The sequence below is a fragment of the Muscardinus avellanarius genome (genome assembly GCF_963383645.1).
Source record: "Muscardinus avellanarius genome assembly, chromosome: 22".
Taxonomy (NCBI): domain Eukaryota; kingdom Metazoa; phylum Chordata; class Mammalia; order Rodentia; family Gliridae; genus Muscardinus; species Muscardinus avellanarius.
Window position 1 is genome coordinate 4634399 of NC_137808.1, and position 16033 is coordinate 4650431.

The window sequence follows — 16033 nt, forward strand, 5'->3', positions numbered from 1 at the left end:
TTGGTACAAAAGCAGACATGTAGACCAGTACAGCAGAATATAAGACTCAGAAATAAACTCACAACCAATTGATTTCTGACAAAGGGATCAAAAACATACACTGGAAAATAGATAACCTCTTCAAAAAATGATGTTGGCAAACTGGTTGTCCGTTTGCAGAAAAATGGAAATCTCACATTCTCACCCTGCAAAAGAGTCAGTTTATAATGAATCAAAGACTTGGAAATCTGACCAGAGACTTTGCAGTTACTTGAGGTGGGTATAGGACCAACACCACAACATATAGGCATGGGTAAATACTTTGTCAACAAGACCCCAAAAGCACAAGAAATTAAAATGAGGGTTAATATGTAGAATTGCATTGAAATGAAGAACTTATCACGAGCCTCAAGAGACAGATAACAGAATGGGATAACTTTGCCAGCTACCCCTGTTAGAGGACTGATACCTAGAATGTATACAAAGAACTCAAGAAACTCACTGCCCAAAAATAACCAAGATGGGCAAATGAATCAAATAGACACTTCACCAAAGAAGTCATGTGAAGAAGTGTTCAGCATCATTAGGAATCAGATGCAAACCAAAACTACCTTGACATTTCACCTAGCCCCAATTAGAATGGCAGTCACTAAAAACACAAACAATAAATGCCTGAAGATGTGGAAAAATAGGAACTCTGATACACTGTTGGTGGGATTGCAAATTAGTGCAACTACTTTGGAAAACAGTGTGGAGGATCCTCAGAAGGATGGGAATGAACCTACCATGTGACCCAGCTACACCACTCCTGGGTATCTATCCAAAAGAACTGAAACCAAATTGCCATAGCTATGCAATTCATAATTGCCAAACTATGGAGCCAAGCAGGATGTCCATCAACAGATGGATTACAAAGTGAGGGGAAATGTGCACGATGGAATTCTACTCACCAGTAAAGAACAAAATTATGTCATTTGCAGGGAAATGGATGGAACTAGAGAACAGTATGATAAATTACAAAGTTTAGTCAGTCACAAGAAGCGAAAGTTGGATGCAGAAGCACGGGGAAATTGGGACACAGGAAGTCTTTCAGACAAAGAAGAAAGCTTAGTGGAGGGGAGGAGGGGACCTAACTAACGGAGACAGGAAGGAAGGAAAATTGAAGAAGGGAAAAACTCAATGGACATGATCTAAATACACAAGCTAGCCGGGCGTGGTGGCGCACGCTTGTAATCCCTGCGCTTGGGAGGCGGAGACAGGAGGATCGCGCTGGTTCGGAGCCAGCCTCGCTGGCTTAAGAGACCCTGTTTCCACATAAAAGTTAAAAAATAGGTCTGGGAGTGTAGCCCGTGGGAGTGTAGCCCGGAGGTAGAAAGGCTTCCAGGAACCCCAGTACCACCAAAATAACTAACTAACTAAATAAATTAATTAATTAATTAATACACAAACTGATCAAAACCAATCACTTTGAGCACGGGGAGCAGGGGAGGGAGAGGAAGGACTCAGTAAGTACTATGTGCAGGTGTGCCTCTATCCTGAACTTAAGTAAAATGTATCGTTACAATACCCTAATTTTATAAAAAGTAGTGATTTGGGGAATGTAAAATCTTTCACGCTCATTAGGATTCGGATTGTCACAGACATTTCAAGACATAAGAATAGTTGATTGCTGAAAATCACTGTTTAATAAAATTATGTATTCCAAAATCAATACTTACACCTGCCCGTGGAACTACTAATCACTCCATTGTTTCATAATTCCAAGAGTAAAAATATTTTTAAAATATAATCACACTCATGGTTTCTAATGAGATGGATGGGATATGGGGTAATAGCCATAATGAACAATGTTAGCAAAAAGAAAAATAAGGAAGTTGTGAAAACCTAGTCCTTGTTCAGCTTCTTTTGTGGAATCACCTTGTCACCTCACATAATTGTTTATTTCTTTTTATAAGTTACAGCTTTATTGGTAATAATTAGGTCTGCAGGCTTCAAAGAATTGGCTGATTGGATCTGAATTTTAGTCCTACCGTGACTAGCTGTAAATCAGAATTATGATAGTATGTATTTCATACAGTTTCTGTTTACATGAGATCTGTGTAACATACTTAAAACAGGGCCTGGCACATGGTAAATGTTCAACACTTGTTAGCCACAACAGCCAAGACAATAATAACAATAATCGCACATCATTAGGTTATTCTATGATTCGTAGCTGCTCAAACTGTCTATTTCTAGTGCTAGCTGGGTTATTTTTCTTTATTCCCCATCATTTAGCTATATAGAAATAATTGGTTAAGTATCAGATGGGTCGATAAACAGATACATAGTTAAATTATACATATATATTACACAAACATATGTAAGTAATATATATTACATATATAATATATAATATACATGTTACATCAAATGTACATTATATAAATATATATTCTCTATAATATATAATTATGTATATTGTATATTATATTGAATGTATATAATTGAATGTATATAATATAAATATATAATGCATAATATATATACTATATATTACTTAGTGGCAGGAACTGCTATCTGTAAATTGGCATTCAAGGTCTTTTGGATCTAACAATCGAAAAGAGAAGATTCAGCCAGAATTTGACCCTGGTCAACAGCTCTTTGTGGCTTCAGCAATTTAAGAGCGTGGTCTATCAAGAAGGTTCCTCAAGCCTTCTCTCTCTAAGTGGTCCATAGGCTTGTTCAAATCGCAAAGCCACTCGAAGGCTGTGTGAGCCTTTGAATGATCCACCAGGTTAAAAAAAAGGGAAAAAGGGGGATAAAAACAACTGGTTTGTTCCGATTGACTTTTATTTTTAGAAACCTATCAGTGGCTATTAACAGGAGGCAAATTTGCTATTCTCAGGGGATCAAGAGACGATCCCGTGGGCATTTTTTGGTTCGGTTAAAGTGAAAAAATAAACAATTGAAACAGGTTCCATCTGCCGCCTTTCTCTCTACCCTCTAACACTACTCTCTCACAGAAAAAAGTCAGATCAGGAAAGAATTTAGGATCAGGTAGAAGCAGTCTCTAAGCATGGCTCTGCCCAGTCACTAGATTTTTGAACCTGGACAAGGAATGTCTCTCTGAAAAGGTGACATTTTACCTGTCGCCACAGTGACAAGAGCTGTTCCCACGTGTCCGCATCTGTGAATCTGTGAACTTTTGCAAAGGTATCTACAAGTTCAAAGCAGTATGCCCAGCTTTCCCATTTGTTAGTCACACCTGAGATGCGTGGTCCTGAAGTGAAAGGAGCAGGTATGTTTAGACAATTAGTTACTTGCCAATGTTTTACGAATTCAGAAGTGTCACAAGAATAACTGTATTTAGTGCTTCTCTTTGAAAGAGCATATCTGGAAAAAAGAAATACACTCTTTTCCCCATGCAGCAAGAGTTGGCTTATCAAAGGAGCGGCATCCCTCTTTTGACAGGGTGAGAGCTCTCTGGTTACCACATTCCACCACTCCCTACTGCCTGACACCCAGGCAACTCCATTCACTTAAAAAGAATCCCCCTGACTACCACAGGCATTTCATTCACCCAGACTAGACTTAGAGCAGATTCTCACCTACCTATTTCTACTCACTTGATGTGAGCATATGCTTGACTTTCTATTTATGGTCTCAGGAAAATTTGCCCCTGAAAAAATCAACAATAATAGATCCCTACAGTTAATGACCCAAAACACCTGTAAGTATGAATAATATTTTCTGCAAAGGGTCAATAAATGCAGCCTGCCAAGGAAAGACTGCCTTCATAAAGACAGAAACATGCATTAGCACATTACTACTAAACACGTTGAAAAGAAGAGATTTTCCTTGTTGGTGTGTCTTCTAGTTATCAATGGAGTGTAGCTGTGTTCTTTCTATGAACGTCTGGAAGATGAATAGTATTTATAATTATCAATATGGTTCCGCAAACATGTGCATTAAAGAAGTCTAAACTCCCATAAATTCTTGTTTTCATGGTAGGCATTCAAGCAGATCACTTCGTATTTATTAATATAATCCATGTTCCTCAGAAAAATGGTTAAATTTCATCACTGCACTTGAGGCTCAAGAAAGACATATAGAAGACCAAACTAAGATGCATGAGTTAGAGATCTCATGTGTCCTAACAGGGATGCTTACAAGTTACTGTTAACCCAAAATAATGATAGGAAGACAAGTTTATGTACCATCTATGTAACCTTTTTTTGCCCAGGGAAGCCAAAATTTCTAGAATGAGCCCCTTATGTGAAGATAAAAATACGGGAATTGAATGTAAAGCGTTTGCAAGAAACTAGGAGGCAGCTGGGACGCCACCCAGAGGCCCCGCTTGAGTTCTGCTTTTGCTGCTAGTTGCTTACATAAATCTTAACATCTCTGTCAGTCAGCATTGTGTTACGTAACAAAGTTGGTCAGCTTAACAAGGTGGAAGGTTTATCCAGCTCAGTCTTGGACATTACGATCCATGACCCTTAGGCCCCGTTGCTTGCAGCCCTGTGGCATGGCGGAGCATCATGGCAGGACATCGCCTAGCAAGCCCCTCACCTACCTCCTGCCCATTGTATTTAGAAACCTCGTCTCTCTGGAAAGTACATAGCATCCATACTAAATTCCCAGTGTTCATACATTGAGGGTAAATATAGTTGTGCCCACAGAGAGGAATTTATGAAGTTTGATATAAACACCTTTGGTGTCTACTTGAGTGAGCCTGTTGGATGGATACATGTTCTCTTACCTGGGAAGTCTGAGAGAGAATTTCAACTAAGTAAACAGAATCTCCCTTGAGTGAGGGTGCAGGAATGAAGATTAATGGAAAGGGCGAGTTGGATGAGCTCTAGGAGACAGGGATCTTGACCCCCAACTTACACTCAAACTCCCGGCAAATGACATCACCCCAGCTACTGAGAGCTGATGCTGCGAAGTCAGGGGTGGGTCAAATGATTCCACCTTTTCTGAATCTATTTTATTCTTTCATTCATAATGGCATATTTTTTATTCTATTTTTATTTTTTGGTAGTACTGGAAATTCAACCTAGGGGGTATTCTACCTTTGGACTACACTCTCAGCCCTATTTTATTTTATTTTCAATGTAAAGCAGGGTCTCTCTAAATTATCATGTGCTGTCCTCAAACTCGGAATCCTCCTGTCTCGGCCTCCCAAGTACTAATACTGCAAACATGCACCAGCACACCCAGCTCATGGAGGGAAAATATTTAGGTCTTGCTAACTAAAGATTCCCACTTTCTTTCCCCATGTTAAGAGCTTTAGCCCTAAAAATCCTCAATGATTTTCTTCCATCGTATCAGATCTCCTCACATAAAAAAGCAAAATTATAGAGAAAGAAGGGAGATGGGCCGATCAAGTTTCTATATGAACCAGCAGCTCTGTGTTTCCTATTTATATGGTAAGCTGTGGCATTCTACACCTTGGAAATACAACAATGATGTAGAACACAGTTAGTAGCTTGGGATTCGGGGTACTGGCTGCTAGCTCCCTGACAAAGCTACCAAAAAACCTGGTGAGGAAGCAAAGTCCTATTTATTGCTGGTTGCAGTAAGAGGTGATAAAACTCTGACAGTCTGAGGCAGCATCTCAGTAGAGAAGCCAAAGGCAGTTACTTTTAATATTTGAGGATTTGGGTTAATGCCTTTATTTTAATAGAAGAAGTTTGGTCATAATCGGTCAAAGTGTACGATGTTTTGGTTTCGCATTGGAGATAGCAAGAAAGGTTTTGACGTAAGTCTTTTGACTAAAGAGCCATTTGACTAGACAGCTTTGCAGGATTAAGTAATCAGTTGTCCTGGGATGCTTACTCTATGACAACTTATTTTCTCTAAAAATGGAGTGACTTCTTTAATCAACAAGATGGACAATCAGGAACTTTGTGGAACAAATAACAAACTGTTCGTGACTTTAGCAAAATTTTCTTAGAGCAGTGATAGAGCTAGAGCAGACGGCATTAGTTTCGCGGGTCCCTTTGAGTCGAGTGGTTGTAGAACCTTTGTTCTGAGGAGGTGTGCAACACTGGGATCTTCCAGTCGGCATACAGAGTCACACGCCACAGAGTTCTGTGTAACACTTGCTGAAGGGGCTCTTTTGTGGCATCAACTCCGGCCAAATTCAAGGATGATGAATTCTTATGCTTCTAAGACAAGGGTCATCTTGAAAAGTCTAGCTTACCTGCCTGTCCCACTGCCCCTGTTCTTTGAGAAAACAAAAAGCAAAACCACTGAGCTGTATGCCGTTCTGATCAGCTACTTCACTGCTGATATCAAACCCTTGCTCTACACACATTTCTCTGCCTTTGTCCAAAATGTGGGAATCGGTGCACGAGAGTTGGCTTTCCTGCTTTCTCTACCTGGAGTCTCCCACCTCATCTCTGTCCTCTCAGTATGCATCTTCTTCCCAGGGATGTTCTACCATTATATGTACACCATGACTCTGCAAGTAGCTTCTCCAAAATCATCTACAGTCAAGAAAAGAATCCGCCCCTGCCACTCCTGCCCCCAAATCTAAATGAGCCAAGCCCCCCTCCGAGCCCCCAGTTGTGAACATTTATAAACGTGTTTCCCATCCCTGGAAACGAGCTCTGGCGGATCTTACCACAGCTGCACAGCTAATTTCCCATTGTTAGAAAAGAAAGCGGTCTCTGCGAGATTTTTGATGCTAAATCTTTCAAGCTCCCATCAGCCTGATTGTGGCACCCAGTGAGAAACCTCTGTCCTGCTGGGAAAATGGAATGAGCGGTGATGAGAGGGGGTCCCCCAGCTTCGCCGTGCGGTCTTGTGTCTTGAAGGTAACTCCACAGCTCTTTGGTCAATAGGTGTTTCTCACAACTCCCTCAGTAAACACTCAGCTCTTCACAGGCAGGGGGCATCTCCAAGGGCTCTACTGTTTCCCAAAGAGCACAGTAGAATAAATAGGAAGACAGACAGCAAAGAAGTGCTGGTTAAGCACAAAGAAGTCCTGATTTCTCCTTGATAATAAATGTGTTCTTGATTTATTGTGTGGCGATACGGTGAGGGCCTTTATCGAAGCAGGCGATTTGCAACCAGGCGCTGAAAGGGAGCTTTAACACGGTGATGGATACACGCCCAAAAGGTAGGTAAGTGGCTTTCAGACATCGTGCCAGGACTGTCTGTGCTTCAGGAAGAAGCCGCCGGCCTCCGCTTTGGTAAATAGTCAGTTTCTTGATTTGTTCACATATCTCCCGATAGTTCACTTTTTTCCCATTAGCAGTATAGATCAGCTTGGGTTTAAATGCCAGTTTACTGGATTCAATCAAGAGCTTCCAATGATGGTGTCTCAGAGCGGGAGAAGGGGCTGGACTGAGAGCTGCTCCTCTTTCTCACCACTGTGATTGTTATACAAATGAGTGTCACAGCCGGTTGAGGTGACTGTCAGTAATGAAAAGAGACAGGAGCAGAACACAGGCTGACGCGCTTTGAAGTCATCGTCTGACAACATCGTGGCAAAACTGTTGGAGGCGTCCGGCTGCCTTTCAGTCAAGCAACTTACTAGGCACTTCCAGGATCCTTAGCGTTTTTAGAAAGGAGCCTTCAAGATCTGGGGACTCCTTTTAAAAGTCCTTCCTCTTACTGGCCTCTTTGCATTTGCTTCTGAAACTATCTGGAGCAACAGTTTGCTGACAGGATTGTCGTAGGGCCAAAACTACCGTGATGGATTCTTCTACATGACCATTCTGGAGTCATCCCAGTTGCCTCTGCCTTAAGCTTCCTGTCTGAAAAATGGAGAGGTGTTAGTAGATCAGCAGGAACAGGGATGTGCCAACACTCCTTTGTGAAAAGAGGATATGGTAATGTTAAAAAGAAAAAATGCACTGCAGCCAGGCGTGGTGTCGCATGCCTGTAATCCCAAGTGCTTGGGAGGCCAAGGCAGTAGGATCACAAGTTGGAGGCCAGCCTCAGCAACTTAGAGAGGCCTTCTGCAATTTAGTGAGACGCTGGGTGCTGCTCTGCACCATCCAGTGTGAACTTGGCATTTTTGCTCATCTGCAGTCTTTTTCCTTTGTGTAGCTCCCTGAAACTCATACTGACACACTTTTCAGGAGCCATGAACTTGTGGGCTTAGTCTCTCCCACGGCAACTGGAGAGAAGTGTAGAGAATACCGATTATATGTCTTCACTGCCGTGGGTGGAAGTTTTTTTGCCGAGCAGTGGGCTCCATTTCATCAGCCTCTGTGTTCTGGGGCAGGTAGTGACTGAGTAATTACTCATGGCATTAAAAATTCATGGTGGCCAATGTATCACAAAGGTGTCTGTGCTTCGGATGAGAGATGAATGGGGCGCTTCTAAAGCAAAGAGGAGAGAAAGAAGCCTGGAGTTTGAACAGACAATATCTTTGTTACCATTCATCCTTGCGCCAAGAGGGTTCGATTCCTTATATTCAATAACTGACAAAGGCTACGGACTAATTAATACCCAAAGTCATCAGCTCTTTCTGGAATAGTCCTAAAAGTCGCCCAATGAGTTCACCCATAACTTGCGGGAACTGGGAAGGGTGGGGATATCCAGGCAGTGGGAGTTGTGGTGTAGGAAAGAAGCCGTGCTACTAACCAGCTGGCATGGCGGCCTTTAAGTGTGCTAACAACAAGGCGTTGCTGCCTATGTGACGGGCTATTGGTCCTGTCTCTGCCACCTTCCGGCATGTGGTCATGTACTCAGCTTAGAAGGGGCAGCTTTATTTTCATTCTCTGCAAAACCCCTCTTAAAGTCCATTTGGAAGCCGGGCATGATGGTACACACTTGTAATTCCAGTACCTGGGAGGCTGAGACAGGAGGAACATGGGTTCATGGCCAGTCTCAGCAACTTAATGAGGCCCTCTGTAACTTAGTGAGACACTGCTTCAAAAATAAAGAATAAATAAATAAATCTAGGAGTGTAGCTCAGAGGTAGAGTGCCCCTGGGTTTCCTCCCCAAAACGCCAAAAACAAATAAAATCCACTTGGCCTCTATTGGCTGTCACTGAGAGGACTGCCTATGTGACTCTTTGGCACTCAAAAACATATGCTAAGGACCAGAGCACAGCCACAATAGTCCAGCGAACTTCTCTGACTTCAGTGTACTCCCATTTATCAAGTGGGAGACATCGATACTGTCCTAGTCATAATTTCCCCTAAAGCAGATTGAGGTATTTGGGAAGAGAAGAATGGTGAGAAGCCAGGACAGAGTGTGTTTACCAGCAAGCTGTTACCTGAACTTGAGCAGTCATGTGCTGGGGACTAGGATATTGAGAACAGCCTTGTGGCTGTGTGAGGAGCTGACCTCCGCCATGCCTCAGCCCTGGAGGGCAGTTCCCTGGGCATGATCTCCCCCGGGTCTCCACCTTACATGACCAGAGAACACCCTCAATCAGAGAGTCAGAGCACTAGTGTGTGCTAGGGGGGTGCACGTGTACATAAAATGCCCGCCAGGAGACCTCTGAGCACCCAGGACGTAGGAGTAGGGTGTAGACAGTGCCTCCTTCTGTTTTAGCATCTGCAAAAGAACTAGCTCAGTGCCTAAGTCACGGGGCCTTCTTAAGAGATATGAATAAGTAATAACAGTTAATGTGTGTGTGAGAGAGAGACAGACACACAGTGGAGATTGAACCCAGAGGCATTCTCCCTAAGCTACACCCCTAGTCCCTTTTTAAGTTTTTGTTTTGAATCAAGGTCTTGCTAGGTTGTTGAGAGTCTGACAAAGTCATTGAGGCTGGCCTCCAACCTGCAATCCCCCTGCCTCAGCCTCACAATTAGTGGGATCACAGCAATGGGCTCTCCTACCCGTCTTAATAGTTAATGTTTTAAAATCACCTACTATATGCCAGTTACTATGCTGTCTGCTAGATTGTTTAACCTGCACAACTCAACTATAAGAAAGAGGTTTTTGTTCTAATTTTATAGATGTAGAAGCCAAGTGTTCCAATAGTTATATAGGTGAAGTTGTGTAAAAAGTAACTAGAAATGGTAAATAGGCCCAGATAGTCTGGCTCCAGGGTCCTCATTCATAACCACTGTATGGACCACCTTTCTGTGAGTCAGAGAAAAAGCTGTATAAAAAAGATGCTTTTGTTCACATCAGAGTGAACTAACTTTGACCTTCGTTTCTATTTTGCTGCTCACGCAACTTACGTGACCCCCAAGAACAGACCCTAGAGACAGACAGCTTGACATTTCTCCTTAATTTGGACCCAGCCCACTCATCCGCAGCACACAATGAGTCCTGTGCTTGACAGACGCAGAGGTAGTCATTAGTCAAGCGTGGAGACTGGGGGGTCTCTTGTGTGCACACAGGAGCTGTTGAGAGTCACAGAAGAAGTGAGAGAGACGGCGCCATCCGTCACAGAGTCTAAGCAGGCAAGGCAGACGCTCAGAATCCCCTGCCTAAGCAACAGGAGCGAGGGCTAAGGGTGCAGGACTCAGCTGGGCCTCGCGTGGGAGCAGAGTCAGGCTCCTCCTCCTCCCCTGTCTTAGCTCTCCCAGCATTCTAGCTGATGAGAATGCACTTAGCAACTCCATAGGAAACAGAAGTCAAAGAAGAGGGTCTGAGAAAAGGGAGAGGACGTGGGTGCTATTTAAACAAACGAGTAGAAGGAAATTGAGGCTTGGAGTTTTGAGCCGTATTAACCAGCACGTAACCATTCAACCATCAAAGTATGAAATTGGCCACCCAAATCTTCACCAAACCAACGTGCTGTAAGATTGACAAAGGAACAGGGCAAACAGTGGTACACACAGGCTCTTTCTCCCGTCTTGTCTGCATCTGAACTATGATGCATCTGTCAGTGACGTGGGGTTAAAGGTAGAGCTCAGAGCTGGGAGTTGCTTTGCCGTGTACTCACTGCGGTGCGTGTCAAAATGGAACTTGTCGGAGGCCCAACACCACTAAACACCAGGTTCTCATGAAGCAGCGTTGCTCAGGGCCAGACAGTTCTGACGTACATGAGCTGTGGACTTTGTGGGTTATTGGCCCACAATCCACGTTCGCCCAGCATCGGGCCAACTACAGCTAATATAATGGTCAAATGCGGACTTGCTTTTGGAAATAGAAAGTGTACAAAAAAGGAGACACATTTACACATTAGGGGCCAAGGTGGCCAAATCGATGAAAGTAATGTGGATTTTGTCAGGTGGGCAAGTGTGGGTGTGGCCACTGGCTCATAGGATTAGATGGTGCAGAGAGAATGTGTATGCCTCCGGCTTTATACTTTTCAAAACAAATTCAGATATATCCTTTAATTTTATGCAAATGCCATGCAGCCAGTAAAATAAGCCCTGAGTTGGTTTTCAGGTTTGTTAAATAATGGCTAATGGGCCTCAAGCGAGTTACGTGGCTTCCTGGGGCCTCAGTTTCTTCTTTTGGGAAAGCGGAAGGAGACCTAGCCGGCCTTGTTGTTTTAGGGATTGATGATGATTCTGGTCGCTAGGTGTGGCTGGGCCGCCTGTATGTCTTCTGAGGATTCTGTGGGAGGACCTGTCTCAGGAAGGGAAGAGACCCATGGCTGTTAAAGTTGATCTTGAATATGCATGGTGTCCTGGCAGAGTGTGCTGAGAAGCCTTGATATCACTGATCTCTGAGTTCTCAGTGTAGCTGGGCCCTTGGCCTTGGCCGTGCCCAGTGCCCTCTGTGAGCTGCAGAAAGCGTTGGCCACATGAACACATTGTGGAGGTCAGAGGCCAGAGCATTTGGCTAATGGAAATGAGCGTTTCACAGTGAAGTGGTCATGGGAAGCGGCCTCAAGGAGGCTACAGACCCTTTACGCTTGATTAGAGACGTCTCGGTCCTGTAGACACTCTAATCTTGCTCAGCACAAAGTCTTCCACTTCACTGCCACCACGTAAACACACACGACCCGAAGAGGAAAGGCGTGCTACTTTCCCTTAGCTGCTAGCAGGAGGAAGGATTGCTAGGTGTAGGTAACTGGTCCCCATGACCAGCCAAGTCAACTGTGCCAGGGGAAGGGAGGAAGGCGAAAGGCATGTCAGTAACGAAGACAGTACCCAAGGGGACGGACATGTCCACAGTCAGAGGGTCATGACGCACCTCCTGATTTAGGAGATGGCTGGTGCTTTGAGAATTGGAGGGAGTGCTGTATCCAGCACAACCCAAACACATCCACACATATACAGTTGAGGAAAAGCTTTCTCTTTTGTTTTACTTTTATTTTTTATTGGTGCATTATATTCATACATCATATTGGGATAAAAAAAAAACTTTGTGTGGACATATATGTACACATCACCCATTTAGCCCCTACCCAATTCCCACCCCATTCCCTCCCCATCCCTCCTTCCCTTGCTGGGCTTAGTGGTTGACTTCGATATGTCTAAGTACATTGTGTGTTCTAGAGAATTTCCTTCTTCCTCCCCCCACCCCCGGAGAAATGGATCATAGGAGAAACTCTAGATAAAAAAGGAAATCCTATAGAGGAGCAAAGAAGACAACCTTAAAGGAGGGGATGGGAGGAAAAGCTTTTTCTATTTTCCATTTGGGGGCAGCATGTTGTTTGTGAACTAGTAAATGTCTCTCCTTTCCTTTTCTCCCCCACCACCACCTACCACCACCAGTTGAAGATGTTATAAACCACTTGTAACCCCACTCAGTACCCACCACAACCTGGCAATGTTCTCTTCTGCATTCCCATTGTACAAGTGAAGCTGGAGAACTGATTTAAATCATCCACTAGCATTTACCAGCGGATATGAATCAGTAGTCAGGAGTTTAGCCTAGAACTATCAGTTTGCAAACACCAGCTCTCTCTGTTCTGTAGCGTGAAGCCATGGCGAGCAGGATAGCTCTCCAAAGGTTGATACTGTAGGGGGCAGCGTAGCTCACCGTAGGGGGCAGTGCGGTTCACCGTATTCTCTTCCTGTGGCTCAGCCAGGTTCTTTAGGCAAAGTGCAGAGCTGCATCCAAAACCAGCCTGAATTGTTTGTGGGTGTCTGTGTACCTCATTGCCTGTGGCGTATTATAAATTATTTAAATATGTATAATATGTACTCTGAATCAAAGCTCATCACACATGGATTTAATGAAGTCATATAGTGATCTTGTACATAAACTCCACTTACACTAAAATTTATTTCATAGAATATATAAGCTTCAGGGCTAAATATAGACTACAGTCAAGAGCAGATTGTAAGTGATGTCTAATATGCAGCTCATGTTATGTACTCCATTAAATACACACACATGCATGCACAAAAGCCCGATATAATTTTTTGTTAACGTAGGTGGGGGTACTAGAGATTTATCCCGGGGGCATTCTATTTCCAAGAGACATTTGCAGCCTTTTTTCGTTTTTAATCTTAAAACAGGGTCTTACTCCAGAGGATCCCATTTAATTACCGAGGCTGGCCTTAAACCTACGATGGGTCCTTCTTTCTCAGCCTTCCAAGTACAGGTGTTACAGGGGTGTGCCACTATACCCAGCTACACACACCTAATGCTGTTTATAGGGAAGATTTGAAAACTATGCTGAAATTCACCCTAACCAAAAATTTCTAATCATACAATCATAATAGAGATATTATTGAATAACAACAAAACAGAAGTTCATTAACTAATACAGACCATTTGAAATTGGATATATGGATATTATAGATAAAGCATAACATAATAAAAACGTACTGAATTCATTGTTTTTCTTTATTTTTTATTTCTCCCCCCTTGGGACATTTTCCCTCAAAATGTTTTGACTTTGGGTTTACAATGATATCTTGCGCTTACTGTTCACTGAAAAATAGTTATAATTATAGGCTTTAAGACAAAACACAAAATACACAGCAGATCAAGGAAATCTCAAGGAAGCAGAGCAGGTACTCACGTAACTGGAGTAACAGGAGACGTCCACTCTTTTATCCCCTGTGAAAATACATGCCAAGCAGCATCTCGTGTTTACTCAAACCTGGCATGTGCTTCAAACTTTGTTCATGTGATACTGCCTAACTAGAAAATGGCTTATTGAAAAAATGGTGGGATATAAACCTAAACTCATAAAATCTAATCTTTTCATAGCATATATGTTGAGTTTGGGGTGAAGGAAAAATGGTATCCACTCTAATGCCCTTTCATAAAAATATAATTCTAAAAGCGTTATTAATAATTTTTGAAATTGAGTGTTTCATGCATAGGGTCTATGAAACTATCTTGTTTTTGAAAAAATAATCCCAGTTTGAAAGTTTTTAAAAACCACAAGAATGCACATAGTCACTAAGCATATAGTATACCTGAAGTATCTTCCTGGTAGCAGTGTAAATTATGGCCAGATATTTTAGAGATAATTTTGACAGTGTGTTTGGATGCCGTTAAAAAAAAGTTCATGTGCTTAGAATTCCATAGTTCCCTCATTAGAGTTTATGGTTAAAAAAAATTACAAAATCAAAAATATTATTTTGTAAAATTTAAAATCAAAAGCATTACTATCTAAACTATGTAAAATGAGAAAGAAATGAAACACACATTTAAAATAAAAAATAATGTAGTCAAAAGTCACTTGCTTCGATGGTTTAAATATAATTACGTCAATAATAGGAGGATTTTGCGACTATAATAAATTTGACTCATCACTATCTCATTTAATAAAGTTGACTCATTCCTAAATTCAAACAAAATTCTTAGTTTGTATTAGGTGTTCAATTCAAATGTATCAAGTTACTGGGTGGATAATTTTGTAAAATGGCATGTTTAGATAGATAAAAAGTTTAAAAAAAGCCCAAAATGGAAAGGAGCGATTTGTTAGGTTGTTGGGATCTGAATGAACAATTACTTGTTTTGATTTATCTTGCTTTTAAAACTGTATTTGTACAATCTTAGAGAAAATGAATTATATAAGCTATATCATAAGATTAATGAGAGTCTGGCCTTGACAAGTTAGAATTTCTGTCTCCTGGTCTGCAAAACAAAAACATTTATTCTTTGTGTGTGATATTGCCCTGGGCTCCCAGGCATCTGCCTCTAGGTGACAAGGTGAGGGAGTGGGGTCTCTTCTACTCTCCATTTCTTTGATTTTTCTGTCACCGGGAAAAGGGACAAATATGTAAGTCGGAGCTGGAAACCAGCTCGTCTATATAATCGCTCTGACACCAGGCAAGTCATTTTCTCTTTGAATTGTTTTCATTTGGTAATTAAGGATTAAATATTAAGGGTGTGTCTCAGAGAATTCCCACTGCCGTAATCCAAAACACCTTGTCACACAACTTAGAGGAACAAAGATTTATTTGCTGACAGGTTTTGTAGATTCCGGGGTTCTGTCCATGTGAGGCTGGGTCTGAGGAGCTCAGGGAATGGCAGCAGGAAGCAGAGGAGAGCACAGCACCCTTCGTTTCACATCATAGATGCCAGAAGCAGGAGACCCAGCAAGCAAGGGGACTCAGAGACACAAGTACAGTCCCTATGGCCACGCCCCAGAGACCCACCTTCTCCAGCCACTCCCTACCAGCCTGGGTGAGGACCTGTCGATCCATTTCAACAGATTTAACCATTGATGAGATTACAGCCCTCATGACATAATTGCATTAACTCTGAACACTGATACATGAGCTTCTCAGGGGACACTTTAGAGTTAACCATAACAGCACAGAAACACTAAGGAGAATGCTTAGCGCGCGGTAAATGCCTAGTGAATGCTTGAGTGACGAGCTTTTTCAGACTCTATTTTTGCGGTACTTGGGATAGCCATTCTACCTCTGAGCTATTCCCCCAGCCCTATATATTTCTTTTTATTCTTTATTTTGAAACAGGGTCTCACTGAGTTACAAAGGATCTCACTGTGTAGCTGAGGCTGTGTGTGGACCACAATCGTCCTGTCTTATCCTCCCACACGCTTGGATTGCAAGTGTGCACTACCATGTCCAGCTCACAGACTCTAATATTTATTTATTTATTATTTATTTATTTGTGGGTCTGGGGATGGAACCCGGGGGCATTCGACCTCTGAGACACACCTCCTGCCCTATTTTTTATTCTTTTATTTTGAAGCCAAGTCTCACTGAGTTGCAGAGGGCCTCACTAAAGTAGCTGAGGCTGGCCGCGAACCGCGAT

General features: G+C 42.5%; 1 protein-coding gene across 2 annotated transcripts in view; it reads left to right on the forward strand.

Moving 5' to 3' along the window:
• Positions 1-16033, forward strand: part of GRM7 (glutamate metabotropic receptor 7) — a gene marked incomplete at both ends in the record, with an annotated part of 645729 nt that overhangs the window by 475387 nt on the left and 154309 nt on the right. The gene's annotated exons all lie outside the window — the stretch shown is intronic.